The 19,274-nt window shown below is 37.2% G+C and overlaps 1 protein-coding gene and 1 long non-coding RNA gene across 6 annotated transcripts in view; one reads left to right on the top strand and one right to left on the bottom strand.

The window, feature by feature from the left end:
* LOC103471393 (uncharacterized) overlaps positions 1–6,484 on the bottom strand; it is a 43,272-nt gene extending 36,788 nt beyond the window's left edge. The window contains exons 1-2 of one of the 2 annotated variants that reach the window (XR_534632.1): positions 6,443–6,484; positions 6,227–6,356 (exon numbers count right to left, since the gene is read on the bottom strand). This is a non-coding gene — a long non-coding RNA (uncharacterized LOC103471393). The remainder of the gene's footprint in view (positions 1–6,226; positions 6,357–6,442) is intronic. The other variant, XR_001776999.1, reaches the window with a different exon arrangement.
* The window catches only part of pcdh11 (protocadherin 11), a 163,932-nt gene that overhangs the window by 132,398 nt on the left and 12,260 nt on the right, over positions 1–19,274 (top strand). The window lies entirely within an intron of this gene.

Below are 19,274 nucleotides of genomic sequence, written 5' to 3' on the forward strand. Positions count from 1 at the left end.
TTCCTAATACATTAACATGAACAGGGTTAAAAAGAAAGAAAAAAAAAACTAAAACAAAGCCCATCGTACTCTTACTGTTTCATTCTTATCAGAGGCAGATGAGTTAATCTTTTTAAATTTGTGTCTGTTTATTAAAACCTCAAAGAGACTGCTGGCAAGGAAAACTAATGCAAAGGGAAATAAAGTTAGCGAAATTATAAATAAGTAAAATGGTAGTGTAATAAAAGCAAATGACTGTGTAACAATTGCTTTGAGTTAAGATAAGTCTAATGGAAAGTAAAATGTAGTTAAGTGAGTTTTTTTTTCCTTTTAAGAAACATCAATATTGTCACCAGCTGAGTGTTTTTAGTTCTTTTTTTCTATTAAAAATGTAGCTGTGCTCGACTAAAACGGAACAAATCCTGTCTTCTGTGCTCAAACCATTTTGCTCGTGTTTTGTGCCGTTTGACTGAGACATCGGCAAGCTTTAAAGGGCATAGATAAATAGTTTTATAGCTTTTCCTTTTCATCTGTGTTCAGGTTCACCTTCTGATAGTTTAATTTCCATGTGTTAATGTAATATATAACTTTTACTAAAATATGTTTTTGTTACATTTGTGTTAAAACTGTCACCATGTCGTAACTGTTTGGTATGAGAATCCTACGGAGCCCTCCAGGGGACATGGGGATTTTTTTTTCTTTTGCGTTCCCTCGCAATACTTTTGCGTTCCTTCGCAATACTTTTGCGTCCCCTCGCAAAAGGTTTTGCGTTCGCTCACAATGATCTACTGATCAGTTCATGCGGCATAATTGAATACTGTAAGCCATTTTTACGGTGGCCGCCGTACTTTCTGCTTTAATACAAGCTTATAAGGTTTTTCCATGGACTATTGAGTTATTATCGTGGGGTAATCAGTCATCTGATTGTGTCTCTGTTGTGTTCGTGTCTGAATGGTTTAAATGGCTGCTTTCAGTGCCGTTCCATCTTAGCCTTAACAGGCATAAACATGCAGTAAATGAATCGATTTTCAATCAGTTTTTTGCACCAAAGTGTTAATAATAATAATCACATTTTATTATTATAAATCACAGCAAACTAATAGTGGTAGAGGGGCTCACTGGGTTAACTCGGAGAATCTCATCTATCCGTGTATCAATCAACTCCAAACCTATTCTTTGTTCTGTCATAATTATCAATTTATTACATTTTTCTTATCATGCTCCAAACTTTGCGAGGACTGACCACCCCGCTCACCCGCTTCCTCATGCACACAGAGCCAGCAGCCAGTAACCTTCCTATGACACGCCCACCACCAGGTGTCAAAGCCGCTGCTTCTGTCATATCAATAATTATTTAATTCATATGGCTCCTATAGAGCCTCATTGAAAACGTGTTTATTATTATTAACTCTTTGGTGCAGAAAACTGATTGAAAATAGATTTATTTACTGCATGTTTATGTCTGTTAAGGCTCAGATGGAACGGCACTGAAAGGAGCCCTCATTCAGACAAACACAATAGACACAATTAGATGACTTATTACCCCGCAATAATAACTCAATAGTCCATGGAAAAACCGCACATAAGCTTGTATTAAAGCAGAAATTACGGCGGCCACCGTAAGAAAGGCTCAGTATTCAATTATGCCGCATGAACTGATGAATAGATTATTGCGAGGGAACACAAAACTTTTTGCGAGGGGATGCAAAAGTATTGCGAGGGAACGCAAAAGAAAAAAAAATCCCCGTGTCCCCTGGAGGGCTCCGTAGAATCCAACCCGAGGAGCGTAATTTTTTTCACAGATTATCTGTATCATATTATACCGTCATGACATAGTAATAGTTGTAATGAATATGTAAAAAAACTTGTTGTTTTTTTAAAATAAAAGTTGCATGCTGCTGCTTTAAGGAAAAACGATGAGCACAGAACAGCTGGTAATGCAGCCAAAACTTTCTGAAGAGCAAAGATGTGACCTGTGCAATGCCTAACTTGGGCCTCATTGCAAGACAGAAAAGTCGCCCAATGCAAAAGTAGCGGCAGCAAATTCTGCAGCTTGAAGGTGAGTTCAAGCGAGGGAGATTTATGCTCCGATTGTCAAAGTGAAGAGGCAGTCAGGAAAAACATTGTCTCAGAGACCCAAGCAACTGACATTTGACCCAGAAGATTAAAAGAGCTCAGTGGCTAGCTCAGGCTGCCTGTAACTCAATCAATGATGGAGCGAAAAAAACAGAAGTTCAAAAGAGAAAAAAATCTTTTACCATTCAGAATTATGCAAGTTTATGCACCAAGAGCATCAGCAATCCCATTTCTACCAGCAACTGTTTTACCCAAATAGCCCACTTTATTTTTTTATGAAAATAATGAGCGTAGTTAAAAGCAACTGAAAAACTACTTTTTCTACACATAATTGGCCCAAGTTTACTTGTTAGAGTTCACACAAACTATGCTAAAGTAACTGTTGCATGTTATTTGCAACAGTTACTTGCAAACTGTTGCAAGTAACAGTTTGCAAGTAACACACTTACAGCTTGGGTGTCAGACGTTTGGGTGAAATGGCAGACATTTCACCCAAACTCTACAAATACATCTGTACAAGTTTGTATAAGAAAAATGTGCACAAAAAGACAATGGACAAGATCATTTTAATTTGTCATGTATGTTTTATATTTGAAGGGTTTTAAGGCCTTGTGGCTTTAAAACGGAAGGAAATTTGAGCTTTAATATTTGGTGTCTATGTTATCTGCAATTTTAAGACAAGGTTTTGCAATTCAACAAATAAAATTACTGTATGAATTATTCATTTAATTTGGGTAATTCAATAATATCTCAAATAGGAAGGATCTAACGGCTAAATGTTGCCTAAATAATGGTGCTAAAATAGCTAATGCTGGATACAGACTTCAATTCTTGCTCCAAATTGTCTCAGTTGCCCCATTGCTTTTGGGGTTCTACTTTCTCCCCTAATTGTGTGTATATGTATATAAATGAACACAGCTTAGGGAACGATTGCTCAGTGCACCAAACTGTGGGATTACCGTGACCTCAGTATCTGATGTCTCCCGGCTCTGATCTTGTTTGATTTCCGTGTTGATGCTGTGAAGCCTCAGTACAGCACAGACTTGCCACATGTGTGTCTGTTTGTGTCTCTGTGTATGTGCATTTCTCTTATGGTTCAGCAATCATGGAGAATAATAACACAGCTTCATGACTGCACACTGCCTTTAAAAAGTATGTTTTTTTTGCAACTAAACTCAGAACAGCCCAAAACCTCTTTTATTTCACTTATATATTCAGCCACAGGTGAACAAAAAAGTGCCATCTGTGTAGCTTTAAGAAAACTAACAAATTATTATTCCTCAAAAGAGACTGGAATACTTTCTAATTATTGTACAGCATTAAAAACTATACAATTCTGGCTTTTCAATGCGTACAGCACTGTCTGCATTTCAATATAAGCAGATAAGTGTGTCAGAGGCTGCAGAGCTGTTTTCCTGCACAATTCAGCCGCTTTGGTCGTTTTATCTGGAAGCACTTTTGGTCTGACATGCTTTTTCTTCTTGTTAAATGTCACTGACAGGTTTTGACATGAAAACTTAGGTTAGCAGTATCCAACCTGTCATACTGTATTTGTAAACAGCTTACGTTTCCTTCTCGGCGCAAAGAAGAGAGGAGGTGAAGCCTGACAGCAGACAAGGGATTTTAACAAACATCCTTGCATGCATACATAATGCCCCATTTCAAAAGAGAGACAGTTTGCCGCTCCATTTCATATGTAGCGTTTCTCAGAGAGCCCCAGGGATACCTTCTGTCCACACTGTCTATGGACTGCATGCACTATACTTAGCAGCTCTGATTCATACTATATGGCAACGGAGTTCACCAACCCTCCTATCTTTGCATCAAGGGAGTGAGTGATTTAGTGTAATGAGATTCTGCCTCCTGAGGAATCCACGTCTCCATGCAGAGTCAAAGTTTCTTAGAATAATCTATCTCATGATGAATTGCTCCAAGTTTTCCATGAAATGAACTTTGGTCCTCTGGACAAACTTTGGACAGCTGCATTGGCTACATCAGCAGCTACATGCTGCGCTTATGTTGTATGTATATTGATTCACGCTGCTGAGTGGTACCATTGCTGTCCTGCACAGCGGCAGACAAGGCCAATAGAAATCCTGTGGATTTCTATGGCTCAAACGGGTTTAACTGGTCAGCAGAATAGGGATCTCCTGGGACCGAGGGGAGTTGAGCAGAGGGATACATCAATTTCAGGTGAGAGGAGACAGGTGACCCTTGACTTTTGCCTCCCGCTAGCTGACCTTGAAACAAGATTTCTGTCTCTGAGCTAAGGCTTAAATCTTTCTGACTAGATCAATGTAATGATGTATAGAGTCTTTTACAGGAAGCTGGGCATAAGAGCTCAATATCTAAGCACAAAGGGACCGTTGGGACACCATGTGTTTTTAAGTCCCCTCTCTGCATTCTACATCTGTCCTTCCATCCATCCAGAAGGGCTAAACATCATTGCTGAGCCTACAGACAATCACTTAATATTATTGTATTTCTCAGTGTTCTAAAAAACATGTTAAATCGCTAACAATTCGCTAAGCACCTAAGATTAATAATTGTCCAATTAAAAATAAAAATATTCTACTACTAAACTAGTATAAAAGCTTAATAAAATGTAATGTAAAATTTATGAATTAAACAAGAAATGTTTTTACTTTGCATATCTATCATTCTCTTTTCATTGTTGGGATTCACAGAAACGCCCTGTTCTCAAATTGTCTTCGCTTATCATAAGGCATTTGTTTCTTTTGGAAGATTTGTTTTGGAAGAGTTTTTTGGAAGGCATTTACTAAATTTTCATATAAAACGTTGATAAATTGCAAAATAAAGAGTGAAGTGCGATGCAATGCGAGAATTAAGATGTGGATAAAAAAAATCTTTAAAATGCCTGCTTAATAGCAATCTGGAGGTATGACAGTCATTTGTATAAAATGACCTGGAGTCATTTTATACAAAGTTCAATTTAAGAAACGTTCATCTAGTCATTATTTTGATGTTGCAGCAAACATGAACAAATTTTCATGAAAGTGCTCCTTTAACAGAATAGCTTTATTTCTGTAAAAGTTCTAGTCTGTCACTTCCTTTTATTGGCACATACCAAAACTATTTGTAATAAATCAATGTGAACTGTGCAGCTTCAAGACAATCTCTTACTAGTATAGACAATGGAAACAACATTAATCACTTAACTCAAGGAGTCTATATTTTTTGGTCTATTCTAATTGTGTGAAATTGACTGTTTATGATACTTAAGTCATTATTACTTATTTTATTTAGTTGAAGTCAATTCTCAAGCCTAAGTATCCACAACACTGTCTGTTCTGCACCATTCACTGGTACATTCTTGTGTACTTTAGCTTTCGAAAATGGGGCATTAAGGACGGCTTGCTTGTCAGAACACAATCACTCAACAAATTGATAAATCACAAAAAAACGCTCTCACACACTGAAAACTTTTTCTTTTTTTTTTCGGGAGATTGTTTTTCACCAATGAGTAGACAATGCGTGACGCATTATAATTGAGGATTAGACAGCAGGATTTGCAGGGTTACTAAATTTAAGTGTTCCTTGCACTTATGAAAATGTAGTAATTTTATCCAGCAATTTCAGAATTTTTTTGACTAGTATAAAGACATTCACACACTCCCTCATGTAATTACAAGTGCATTTCATGAATTGCTTTCTGTTTTGTTTTTTTTTGTTTGTTTTTTCATTTTTTTCAAGCTTCTGAACCTTAAAAGGTCATAGAGATAAAACAATGCATGCTAAAATATTGTGATCAAAAGGATAGAAAACCCAAAAGCATTCATGTTTGGACTCCACGTTTAAAGGGGTGCGGAGGAGCTTCTCCTAATTCTTATCCAACTTTATTTGACTTCATTCTATTCAATGGTAAAATTAAACAGATTGCATTTGTAGATTTGGAATTGAATGAAGGGAAGGAAAAAAAAAAACAGAAACATGAATACTTGTTTAAAATCCTTATTGAACATTCAGTATGATTATCCTCTCGTCAGTGACGATGTGGGGTTTAGCTTCTGATTAGACCGGTGATTATATTTCAGCCATTGACAGTTCAAAATACTTATGTACAGATGCAAACAAACTGCCATTGGGACCACAGCTCTTGGTACCAAGCATTGCTAAAACAACAACCAGGTGGAGGTTTGTATTTTCTCACCTTTGGAAGGAGCGAAAGCAAGCAGATGGCAGGCCTTTAGGGTCCATAGCACATTGTCGACAACGAATTACAGTCCAGAGGGGAATGGAATGGCTGATAACCTCCATCCCATGGTTCCATCTGCTGAATCCTAAGCAAGGAGAGTGCATGCAGACATGCAAACACAATGACATCCTACAAATGTGATGAATAGGAAAAGAATTAAAGCAGCTTTACTATTGAATCAGCACACCGTTTTCATAGCACGTTGCATCGTTGTGAAATTGGCTGAATTCAAATTAAATAATGCTACGGTTTTTTTTATGATTATTTGAATAAAAATAATTGCCGTAAAGCTTTTGACAATAGCTCATAACAGAAATTGTGATGTAACAAACTAAATTATGGCCCATCAAAAGGATGGCATTTGTACCTGGGATACAAAGCAACCTTGAGACTATTTGGCTCTTTGTAGTGATCCAGAAATAAAAGGCTTAGAAATGGCAGGCAGGCTTTTTCAAGACGCACGTTTCTTTTGTCCTGCTGAAACAAAGTGGGTTGTCGTGCTCCATACATTCACCAGGTCTCAAAATAAAGCTTTCATGACAATGAGACAAAATCTAAATCTTACAGTGGCAGAACGAAGCAGTGTTCTCAGAACGAGAAAGAAAGGGAATAATGTTGTATCTAATTGCAGTTCCTCACTTTTCCCCCCCCCCTTTCCAACTGGGTTTAATCTAGCTCCATTCATGCCCCGTGCTAATCACAACTTAGTCAGAGCAGCAGAATTGCTTCCACACATAATTCACTGTGTTATAATTACACTGTGGGCACTGTCAAGCTTCTCCAAAGCAACCAACACAAACAAAATAAATACAGTTATTTGGCTTTATTGAGATCTTTAATACACCAGTATTTCAAGAAGTAAAGAAAAATGGAATTCATCAAAACATTTTGCCTACTCTCCATACAAGCTAAAGTTGTCCATGCTGTTTTTGTGTGACACGAGTCCCCTCTCCCTTCAAGCCACAGTATAAAAAAATAAAATAAAATCAAAGACTCTGCTGAAACAACAGCTGTTTCTACTTATGTAAGGGCTGCAGGACGACTGTTCATATCCTGGCTCATTGAAGCTGTCACAAATCATTAATCTCTGGCCTGTCTTTGGGGCCACGCTGTCAGGTTTCCTTTGGACATCTGTGGCTAGACAGACGCAGGACGTACTGTTTAAGCAGGTGCCTCACACCTCTGTGATCTCACTGAGATAGCCAAAATAAATGAACCTCACCTGAAGCACTTGTGCCATTGAACTTCTTGGTTAGAGCGATGCGGGTAAAGGTGGTGGCTGTCACATGGAGAGCAAAATTGATACCATACCTGCAGTATGGCCTGTAACTGTTCCAATTGTGTGAACTTCGTGGACAAAGAAGGAATAAAACATACAAGGCGAGAAAGAAAGGAGGACAGACATTAGGAGTATTTTATGTGATGTTCAGTAAAAGGAGCCATTGTGTATTTCATGGACGGTTGGGATTTACACAGTTTTCTTGAGAGTGTAGTTATATTGTATTTCTTGGTAAAAATCTGATACAATTAGCATTAGAAATGTTTTTTAGAATGTTTCAAATAGGGCAAAAGATGGATATAAGATACTCTGGGAGATCATATGCCCTCTACTGGTGGAGAAAAGCAAATAACACACTTTGGAGATTTTATATCATCCTGGCTCATGTACAATGACAAAATATTGCGCTTTGCCAAAATATTCATTGCATTTGAATTAATTACATTTTTATTAACAGAGCAGCACATACAAGAACAGCTAAAAAAAATAGAATACCATGAAAGATGCAAGTTTCATTTTCTGAAATAAGTGAGAACTTTTTATTTACTTTTTCTAACATTTGTCTCATAGGCGTGCACTGGAAAGAGAATCATGTTTAAAAAAAAAAAAAAAACTTTTACAGTATGACCCGCATATGTACTGAACCCCTTATAACTCGATAAGCCTTAATAAAATACTGTGGAACCCGCTTTCATCCTAAATGACCCACCTACTAAACAGAGTCCATATGTTTATAAAACATACTGGCAGCAGTATAATTTTGTGGAAAGGCTTCTTTTTATAGCAGGTACAATAATAATTGCTCAAAGTTGATGGGGAGATGGATAGAGCTAACTGCAAGTTCATCCTGAAAAAAAAAAAACAAGAGTGTATTTATTGATGCTTTTGCTAGGTAAAAGCATCAATAAATTTGTCTCAGCTGAATAATAATTTGTTTAAAAAAACAGTCATACTTATGGATTCAGAGCAAGACAATCTATTTATTTATTTATTTTTTGTTAATTGTGATATTTCACAAATCAGAAAACTGAACTGTATGACGCAGATGTACATTTGGGCCTGTTCTTTTTTCACAGGCTTGCCTTGGAAATAATAAAAGAGTTTGAATTAAAAATAGGTGTTTCATTTACCAGGCTGCCATTAACATCTCGGAGGTGATATTCTTTTTAATCAGCTTGACCCTACTTGTACTATCTCCCCCATTTGGGTTGCAAACATTACTCTTTGGACACAAGGTGTTTCTGGATTGATTAGAGCAAAGGTCGTCATGTAATTATCTCAACATACGCTGGCAAGTTATTGACTAAGTAAAAACAGATGGCATCATAGGTTTGAACAAGACTGCTGTTTTGGCAGGAGCATATTAAAACGAGGTAGCTAATTAGTGTTTGTTTTTGTGTTTTTTTGTTGGTCTCTAGAAAATAATCTTCTTTTATTGCTTAACCTTTACACTGACACGTTTGTGATTGAGTGCAAAAGTTGCATATAAACAGACATTAATCTTTATCAAATTAGTATTTGAGGTGAAGAAAGTTGCGTTTTTATTCATTCCCTTATTGAAAGAAACACACATAACAAAATTGGGGTGTAGTTCTCCCTAACAACATTAAATGTCGCTCTTCATTATTTAGTTCTGTACAAAAGTATTAAATTGACAAACCTTTGGACCAAACTTGAGCTTCTCTGTGGAGAAATGAATAGTGAAATGTACCCTTCATGGTAATACTGTGATGACGGGTGTGTTGTGGTTTATCATTGAGTGTACGTTTTTTTTGTGTGTGGTTCAGACAGCTGAACACACTCACACGCACACACGCGCACACACACACCCCCACACACAATGTGTGATTAAATACTATATGCCTCTTTGCTTACTGTAAGGATAAAGCACCTCCCTTTTTCCCGTTAAATGCAACAGTATAAACTAAAGGATTGTTCTCCAGCCACCTTAAAGGCACCTACATTCTCTTGTCTCTGTGTGGGAGTGTGATGAAGGCAGGGAGTTAAAGTTTTTCCCCACACAGCAACGGCAAACAAGGAATAAAGTTGCAGCTTAATGCAGTCCCCTCTAACTTTGTTCTCTGAACATCACAGAGTTAAATATAGCTGAAATAACACCCCAGATGTTGTCTGTAAATTACAAGAGTAAATCATGAATCAGTTAAGTGGACATTGTCCTAATGGGCAAATTATCTTTGTTTTGCTTTTTCCACAGTAAAAACACAAAAATATCTGAATTCAGACATCTTTGTTATCAGCTTGTATGACCAAAAAGAACAGCAGGAATAAATAAGCTGGCTAAGAAGTTCAGGTTCTACACATTAATATGCAAGTGATGCATGAGCATGGTCAAAGACATAAGTGAAAATCTTAAAGAGATCTCAACTATAACCCTTTAATTCAGTTTTAACAGTGGAAGCATACAGATAGTTCTTGATATCAGTTAAAAAGTACAAAAAGGGGGGAGACAAAGCATGTTCCTCACATCTGGATTAACTTTCCTTTGTGTGACGGTTTTCCACATGTGTTTCTCATGGCAGGATTACAGGATGTAGTAAACTGGGTGAAAGTCTTCTGGGTGTGCTCTAAATGTGAAATTTTACTGTTAGTATAAACACACATCTTTCACATACAGAAGGTTTGTCATAGAAAGCACATATTTGCAGTGTTGGGTAAGTTACTCTTAAAAAGTAATGTAGCATGACCGGACCGGGGAACGTAACTATTAGAATATGTGTTAAAATCATTTTAGATCTTCTGTAGAATTTTAGAGTATATTGTTTGACATGAAACTAAATGAATAAATAGATAATTAATAGATGTTATTAACAAACAGGAATGTCTGCGTACTAATTTTGTGGCTGTATTATATCAGTGAAATGACAGTCACACCGCTTGAACAGCGTCGCCCCATCTGCTTCGCTCCCCGAGTTTACAGTATATTAGCTCCACCTGGGTTTAGACTGCGCCTGGTAGCATCAACACAATCGTTCTTGGTGACTTGTTTTGTTGACGCATGTGACATTGTGAGATGCTTCGTGAGATTTAAGTTGACTGTAGCTAATATAAAGAACATTGTTGCTACTGGGGCATAAATTGCTTTTCACTTATAGATTTGTGCCTTTAATCTCTTCGAGACAAAAATGACGTCTGTACTTGCAGCTAAGAATGCTGTCTGAGATTGTCTGGGCTCTCTCAAGCCGCAGCTCTGTCTATCTGCTTTGTTTATTTGTGATCACTGTGCATCACTGCTTGCGTGTGGACACTCACCCAAGTCTGCCTCTGATTGGTTTATGACAACTTATGCAGACATGTGATTCTCCCTCCCTCCTTACCTCCTGGTCAAATGAAGATTGCTTCAATCTTCTGTGTACTGAAGTAAATTAACGCGCTGCCTTTTATTGTCAGTAATGGAAACAACATTGTAATGATGAGAAAGGCAATAAGTTTGATTATCGGTTACAGACAAAAGTAATGGCATTAGCAGCGTTGTTTATTTGTGCCTTTATTCCCATCACTGCACATTTGACATTCGCTCAAATATGTTTCCGACATGTGTTTATGTATGTAAGTAACAATATATTTTTGAATGTTACACAATTTCATCTATTTCTACCTCTGGTTTTTGGTGTAGTCAAATGTGAATCATGGGAACCTAGCATGTTTCTTTTCCATTTAGTGGGCTGGCCATATGTACCCAGGAGTAGCTCCGGTAGAATTCCTTATGTTTTAAATTAGCTTCAGTGAATTTGTTTTGGCTCAACTCTGTGAATACATAAAACTGTCTTGGGAATGTGAGCATCCTGTTTAAACTATACAGCGACTGTCCAAGAATCCAATTCCAGCTCTGCCTGAATAATGTTGCATATAGTTTTAATAATAACTTTATAATGGCAGAAAAAAAAAATCATACACACATATGCTTGAAACCTTATCATATGGGATTCATAACTGTTTGGCAATATAAGGCGTAAATAACAGTGAATAATTTACTGTACATCTTCCCCCACATGTCAGTGTTATGACAGCTAGAAATGAAATACCTTTCTCTTTATTGGGAAGTCATTCACTTTTATTCACGGTTAATTGAATTTATTTACAGTATTTCAGCCTCAATGGTTGATGTAGCATCCCCGGATCATTCTTTTCAGGACAGAAGACAGCATTTCATTTAATTTTGTTATTTTCCCATTAAAAAAAAACAAAAAGAAAACCAGAAAAAAACATCAAAGACGGAATGATTTAATTAACAATATGGGGACTCTGTGTACAACCGTCTGCATTTTGCAAATTACTCTTTGCTGAGAATAAGTGACTTATCAGGAGCATGCAGACATCACTGTACACCTCAAAAGAAGTTCTGTTGACACACGGAAGGGGAAAATATGTGTCTCCCCCAGACAGAATTATCCACTTCACAGGTATTTTCAGTTTACAGTTTTTAGTTTGAAAAATTAATACCCTTTCTTCTCCTTGCAGTGGAGTTTAAAATCCTTTGTTGTGTTCACTGTGAAGTGCAGACAGAATAAGGAACAGAAAGCGAGTTTTGTCAATAATGCATAATACTTGTGATTTATTTTTTGCTGCATTTCAAATTTTTGATTATTGCTTCTGATGGGAAAGTGTTTTAAGAAAGCAGTTTTTAAACGTCTATTCCCTTTGGATCTCTTGGATTTATCTCTGTCATTCTGTTTTACTTTTCAGGCAAAGAAGGGCAACTTAACCTGCAATGTCCTGAATAAAGGTGCCCTCAATATGTTTGTTAATGAAACTGACTAATGCTTCAGATCAAAATAAAACATAATAACCTTTGGACCATGTTATTGAGTATAAATGTAATTGTCGCACCTTGGGTTTTAAAGGCCTTTATGAATCATAGATGAACAAAAAACCAGAATAAGTCTTTGAAGTCTTTTTTTAATCTAAAAGATATGCAATACCATGAAAGCTGTTGAGTCTGTGGTAGGTAAAGAAATAGAAGAGATGTAAAGCAAAACTTTGACAAAGAAAACCATTATCAGCAGACACAGAATGTGTCTTCTGCTTCACTCCCAGAATGCTTTTGTCTTGGGTAGACAACAAAGACAAGAATGGCCCTTCTCCAAAGCATGGCGCAGTAGATCAGAGTAAAAGGTGAATCTTTAATAAGGCTAAACAAGTCCCCAGGTTGTAAATACCTGGCCATTTTACAACCCCCAGGCAATGTCTGGGGGTTGTAAAATGATTTTTCTCCCCAGGGTGTCTTCACTCTCTCTTAGACAGAGGGTGAGATGCTTGGTCATCCGGGAGGGACTGAGTGGAGTTGCTGCTTCTCAACATGGAGAGATGTTTGGTGGCGTCGGGTTAGGAAGCCTCCTGAATGCCTCCGTGGTGAAATATTCCAGGGACGTCCGACTGGGAGGAGACCCAGTCGGAGACCAAAGACATGCTGGGCAGACTATGTGTCTCTACTGGCCTGGTAACGCCTTGGGCTCCCACCAGAGGAGCTGGCCGAAGTGTCTGGGGAGAGGGCATTCTTTGGTGCTGCCCTGATGGACGGACGGTCATACAATTGAGAAATGAATTAAGCTTAAGAACTGCTTCTAAACTTATTTACATTAGCATAGTGTGCGTCTTGGTATATAAAAATGAAAGTGACATTACCATGACCACTCCGATAGACTTTCACTGATGGAGTATACCTGGAAATTTCTCCAGCCACTGTGCTTGAGATACAAAGAGATGAGCTCCAAAACGGAAAGCTGTGATGAGAGAGAGAAAAAACAAGATGGAAACAGACAGGAAGGAGATAAAGATGGAAAGAGGAAGAGAAAATTATTCCATTTCTAAAGGTGACACCCCCAGTCAGTTCAATATCTTACGTATATTCTTTCCGCTTTCCTCCCACCGCTTGACATTTCTGGGTTAGAAAGTTCCTGTTGCAGGTTGCCATTGTCATGTTACACTTAAATTCACATTAAGATGCTTCCACAGAAATTATCTTCTTCACGCTTGAGGGGTGATCTTTGTATATTATTCTGGGCATGAACAAGTCACCACAGGTGAAGGGAAAGGGAAGAGGAAGGTGGTGATAGAGATGTCACATTTGATTGTATCACTGTAATTACAGGTAAGTCATTCTTCGAACGCTGCCTAATGTTGTTCTCTGAATGACACATTAATTCATTTTATTTCATGGGACGATGAAGAGGAATGATGTAGAGTTTGGCCATTTGTTTTAATAATCACTTTAATTACGGCTGAAATCAATCATGAGTGACCTTTTTGATGCATTTGATGAACGAGTCATTTCTGGAAAACAGATCAAGTCTTCAGACAATATACGGACTTGAAGTTAGTTCAGAACACCAAGCGCTATCTGCCAAAGACGTGTCCACTCTTACCTGGTAACAATAAAATTGAGATATCATCGATTTTGCTATTCAACTGCTTTTTTAGAGTGTGGTGAGTGTGCTTTGCAGGCTTGGAGATGGAGAGATGAGGTGTATTGAATGTCATCAATCAGCATTAACCATCAACTCTGGGCTATTGACTGATGATTCACTACAGCAGAATCTCCTCTGACTCTAAAATGAAAGAGGCAACATGAGGCAGAGACACTCAGTTGATTGGCACCTCATTGAGTCTGGCAGGGGAGCCAGTGATTGCAAAAGCTGTCAATATCATGTAATTGTTTTCTTACGTACAAGGTCCCCTCTGCTTCTTCCATCTCTTTTTGCTGCACAAGTCTCAAATTTCATTGTGGGTACATTTTGTTGTTTGCACGTCATTGTAAAATTCATACCATCCTGATAATTTATGTACCATTACCAAATATGTCATCTCGGCATCAGAACATTAAGATTCATTGCCCATGCTAGACAGCTAGATTAGCAGAATGGTTGTAAATCTGTCTTTTCCTGCTACCCTAGGGTGTGTTAAAGCAGCCAGTTATGCCTGGAAGCTTCAATTTGACCACTCTCAATTATCACATTAAGTATGTCACTGGAATATATACACTGATCACACTTCTGTCTTGCTGTGTGTTCACTGAAGTCAAGCTCAAATTGAGTTTAAATCTTAAATGGCACCCATAACGGCTCGGGGGAATATTCGGGGCTGAGAGAGCAGCGCTGTTTTCCACCCCAAGGTCAGCAGGGAAGAGGAGATTTAATTGAAATAGAAACTGCCTACCTGATAGTTTGAAATAATTAGTAATGTCAGCGCAGAGAGAGGAAGAGACGTGTATGAGGACAAATAAAAGGGACATGGGTTCTAGATAAAAATGGCAAGTCATCAAGTCGAGTGAATTGAATGTCATGGTGATTGACTGGATTTGACTCTGGAAGTCACAACGGGAAACTCAAACAAGGAATGCAAACTATAAATTAGCTTGAAACTTTGCAAAAGATTTACCAGCACCTTGCAGAAGTATTCATCCCCACTAAACTTTTTTCACTTTTTTTTTCACCTGACATTCCCAGATGCCACTGCATTTTAAAGGGGTTTAAGTGATGGACCAACACAAAGAAATGCATATTTTTGAAGTGCATGAAAAATGATATATGGTTTTACCAATAAAAATGTTAAGTGTGGCATGAGTTTGCATTTAACCTTCTTTACTCTAATATACCTCAGTGAAATCTAGTGCACTAATTAGCTTTATGAAGTCACCTGATTAGTACTCAAAGGTCAGTAGTGTGTACTTGTCAGTATAGAAAGATGCTATATGATGGCCTAGGAGATTTGCAGCACCTTGCAGAAGTAGAGAATATAAATGAACAAACAACTTTTTGAAGTTAGGACAGAAAACAGGTCAGGAATGATGTTATGGAGAAGTCTGAAGTAAGGTTTGGTTCAAATCAATGCACAAAGTTTTGAACAGGTCACAAAGCTCTGCTCAGTCTATCATCCAAAACTAAATAAAGACAGCACTACCACTAACTTATTAAAACATCCTAAACAGGCAGGTTTAACACAAAGCGTATTAATCAGGGAAGCAGACAAGAGGCTTTGACAAAATTAGAAAAGGTTCAAGTACAATACAAATACCTTTGCAGCGCTTAACAATTCCACTTGTTTTTTATTTCTGGTACTCTGAATCAGGGCCTCATGTAATATTCAAAAGTCCACAAAAGGTTCACATTGTTCCCAAAATTGTTCACTCTGCATGAAAAATAATCTTCCATCATTAAAGAAAACTCTGATTCCCAATTCTGATAGACTCTAGTGTGCACCTCTCCTTGGCCCCATATTTCTGAACCAGTTAATAAAGAGGAAATGAATTGTATCAGTGTTGCTGTCTGTGCTCATGCTGAAAAGTAAATTATCATAGAGATTGGTACTGGTGCCTTCACACATTGATTATATAAAAAGCAACTGTGTTTCACTCTCACACACACATATACATAACAGCTTGAATTTTCTTTATTTGGATCAAAATGTCTGTCTCCACACGTTGTTCCCTGGCTCTGCTAAGACATGTCGACAACAGATAAAATACTACACAAACAGAAGAAGTCTGACACATACACAGTATCTTAGCTCTTTGTTTGTATTTTTCTGTGTGTCTTCATATGTGTGCGTGTGCGGGCGTGTGTGTGTGTGTGCAAGAGGGCCAAAACAACTGACAGAAAGATCGCACCACAGGACAAAAAGAAATGTACATACAAGTGTCCTCGGGGCATGACAGCCACAAAAACTCAAAGATATGGGGTGTTAATATCTGATAGTTCTCTCTGGGCTTAACAGCATAAAAGACACCAAGGCCAATGGGTTGTCAGCCGTTGCTGTTGTACAAAAATGTGACATGGCTATTTTTGCTGTCTCCTCTTCTGTGAACAGCTTTAACCTCTGGAGCGTTATTGTCCTCATCAAAGACAAAATTTGAAAACTTACTTTCTTTGTGTATTTTTTTTTTTTCTTTGGCTCAAAATTTTTTATTAAAGGAACTGTAAGCTTAGCCATGAAGTACATTTGAAGGTACTGGACTAAAACATCCGTAAGATCCGTAAATACCTTTCTTGCACCTTGAGGCAAGAAAGGTATTTTTCTTTTGTGGTTTTTTTTTTTTTGTTTGTTTGTTTAATTTTTCTTTGGTTGCTTTTTCACAGATTTCTATGTATTTTCTACATAAAATAATATTTTAAAAAACCACAAGTGGTAAGCCTAAAATCACTGCAGACTAACAGTAACTGTACATTGTGACTTAAAAATCCCTTTTGAAACAACTCTTTGAAACTCTTCTTGTAGACTCCGAAATACTATTTTGATTTAGAAACTATCTTTGGTTTTTATTACAACTAAAATTATGAGATGATAAAATTAGAAAGTGCTTGTTATTTATAGTATCTTTAAGTTGTCAGTTGTGTGCAGGCAAAATATTTGCCTTTTGAGTTTAGGAGACTTGTTATGCATGGATGATTTTAAGTTGTTACAGTTTTGCTTCAAAGTGTAACCAGGGTCTATGGAGTTTGTATGCTCTCCTTTTATACATATGATTTTTGTAGGTACTCTAATTCTTTTCTCAGCCCCAAAATGCATGTTAGGACTTTCAGAGAGCCTACAGCTCTCGAAAAATGTGTCATTTGGTATGTGCGCTAGTTCTGTGTTGAACTGTCAACCTGTCCATTGACTGGTAGAGCTAGGCATAAGCTAGACCCTTTCTCTGAGTAGCAAAATGAAGAATACAATAGGTAAATCGTGAAATGTATTATACTGCATCATAATGACTGTGTAAGCCATTTCAAACCTATTGTTTCCCTCACCATCTTGGGTTGTCAGTTTAACCTTAAGTACACAATCTATGAGTGCCCCCAAATGGTCAAATAATCATTAGCTTGAGAAAATTGAAAACAAAGCCAAGATCCCTGCCAGGTGGGCTACTTCAAGCATTTGGATTATAGGAGAAGAGTTGTTTTTTTTTTTTTAGTACAGTAAGAGCATCTGCTCACCACCGCACAACTCTAAGATTGTTATAAAGGCCAATGATACAAGTTTCTGTAGCATTTGCTTAAATTTAAATGGCATATGAGCAATACGGGGGATCTCAAAGTGGCACTGCTTGTGCCATCGAATTTTTCAACATATCCCCTAAAAATATGTGAATTACAAACAAATTTGTGCCAAAACTTTTATGATTTCTGTTTAACTTGATTTCATAAAGGACTTTGGACTTGACTAGAAATTTTACGCCAATGATTTTTGACTTCTATTTGACTTGAACTCTTTGTTTTTAAAAGACTTGATATCTCACACCCAATGAAAGGGTTTTACAAAGAAACATGCCGGGCGCGCAACAATGGAACCATACCAGGTGCTCCATCCAGCCCGCTGAGTGCCCCCTGCCATTTGCCAATATCCCCCTCTTGGTGCTGCAGCATGCAGCAGCAAGAGCATGCAGCAACAAGAGGGACAAAACATGCTGCATTTGATGTGTTTTTTTTTTTTTTTATCTGCATCCTACGGTGACAGCAAAGACTCCACAGCGGTAGAGGAAAGCTGAGAGTGCTATCAGGAAGATGTGCGCAAAGTTAAAAAAAAAAAGGGAAAAAATGCACCTGCCATCATCCAAATTACTGATTGGCTACTATGCAGGATACAGTAGGTCTGCGCTGTAATTTTTAGACATTTTAAGATTTTAGATCTAGATAGAAACTGGTGTGTCTGATGGGTATTTAATTGCAAACAGTGATGCATGTGATGCCAGCAGCTGTATTCAGTTTGGGTTGTCACAACTGCCATGAATGTGTGGCCGTTGTATGGAGGGATGGATGCATCACAAAATATTCTTAAAAGAGAGCAATGATTATGATTCTTCAGTGTCGTATAAGATTGTTAGATTTTTGCCACTGGAGATGATTCATATTGAAGTAATTATTTTAAAATAAATCCGTGAATTTATTTCACTATCGATCGTTACTTTCTAAATTTGCTGAATATTTATTATTTTTTTTATTTTTTGGGAGGCAAAATAAACACCAGAACTAATTTTCAAATAATTTTGAAGTTCACTTAAAGTTGCTGGGTATTCTGACAAACAGAAACACCTTTTAAAATCATTTAAAATTTTTAACATAATTATCATTCAGACTAAATTGTGTATTTCACAAAGTGTCTTATAATTAAACCTTAGGACTTGACTCGATTTGAGATTTGCATATCTTATACAGTTTAGCTTGCATGACTTTCGCTTGGGCTTTGACTCAATACTTACAGTCCAATGTCTTGGTTCCACCTCTCATAAGCAGTAACATAAATAAATAATAATATATAAATACAAGTGCAACTAAAACCAAGCATTATGTGCTCTATGTGAAAAGAAAAACTTTTATTCTCACTTTCTGACATCACCTAAGACAAAACTTCTTAGCACAAGTTTGTATGCAGTACATTTACATACACTCGTTTTAAATGCAATGCGTGTATTTAGTCTGGCAGTGTACAGTACCAGTAAACACAATATTTACTGGACCGCTATAACTATTTTGACTTTCTTTTTGCCCAAAGAGATAAATTCTTTTTTTTTTTAATTAACAACCTTGTACTTTTAGCTTTTCAATGAGGCCATGTTGCGTAATCCAAATTATTATTTTTTTTACTTGTTTGTTGTTTGTGTACAGCACTTACCACAAAGTTCATGCTATGTATTAAGGTTTTTGCAATTATTTTCAATTTTAGTTGATTTTCTTTTGCTACCTCCACTTCTTTCTGGTCTTGAATTTGCTCCCTTTATATATATATATA

This window comes from Poecilia reticulata, linkage group LG10, assembly GCF_000633615.1.
Source record: "Poecilia reticulata strain Guanapo linkage group LG10, Guppy_female_1.0+MT, whole genome shotgun sequence".
NCBI lineage: Eukaryota > Metazoa > Chordata > Actinopteri > Cyprinodontiformes > Poeciliidae > Poecilia > Poecilia reticulata.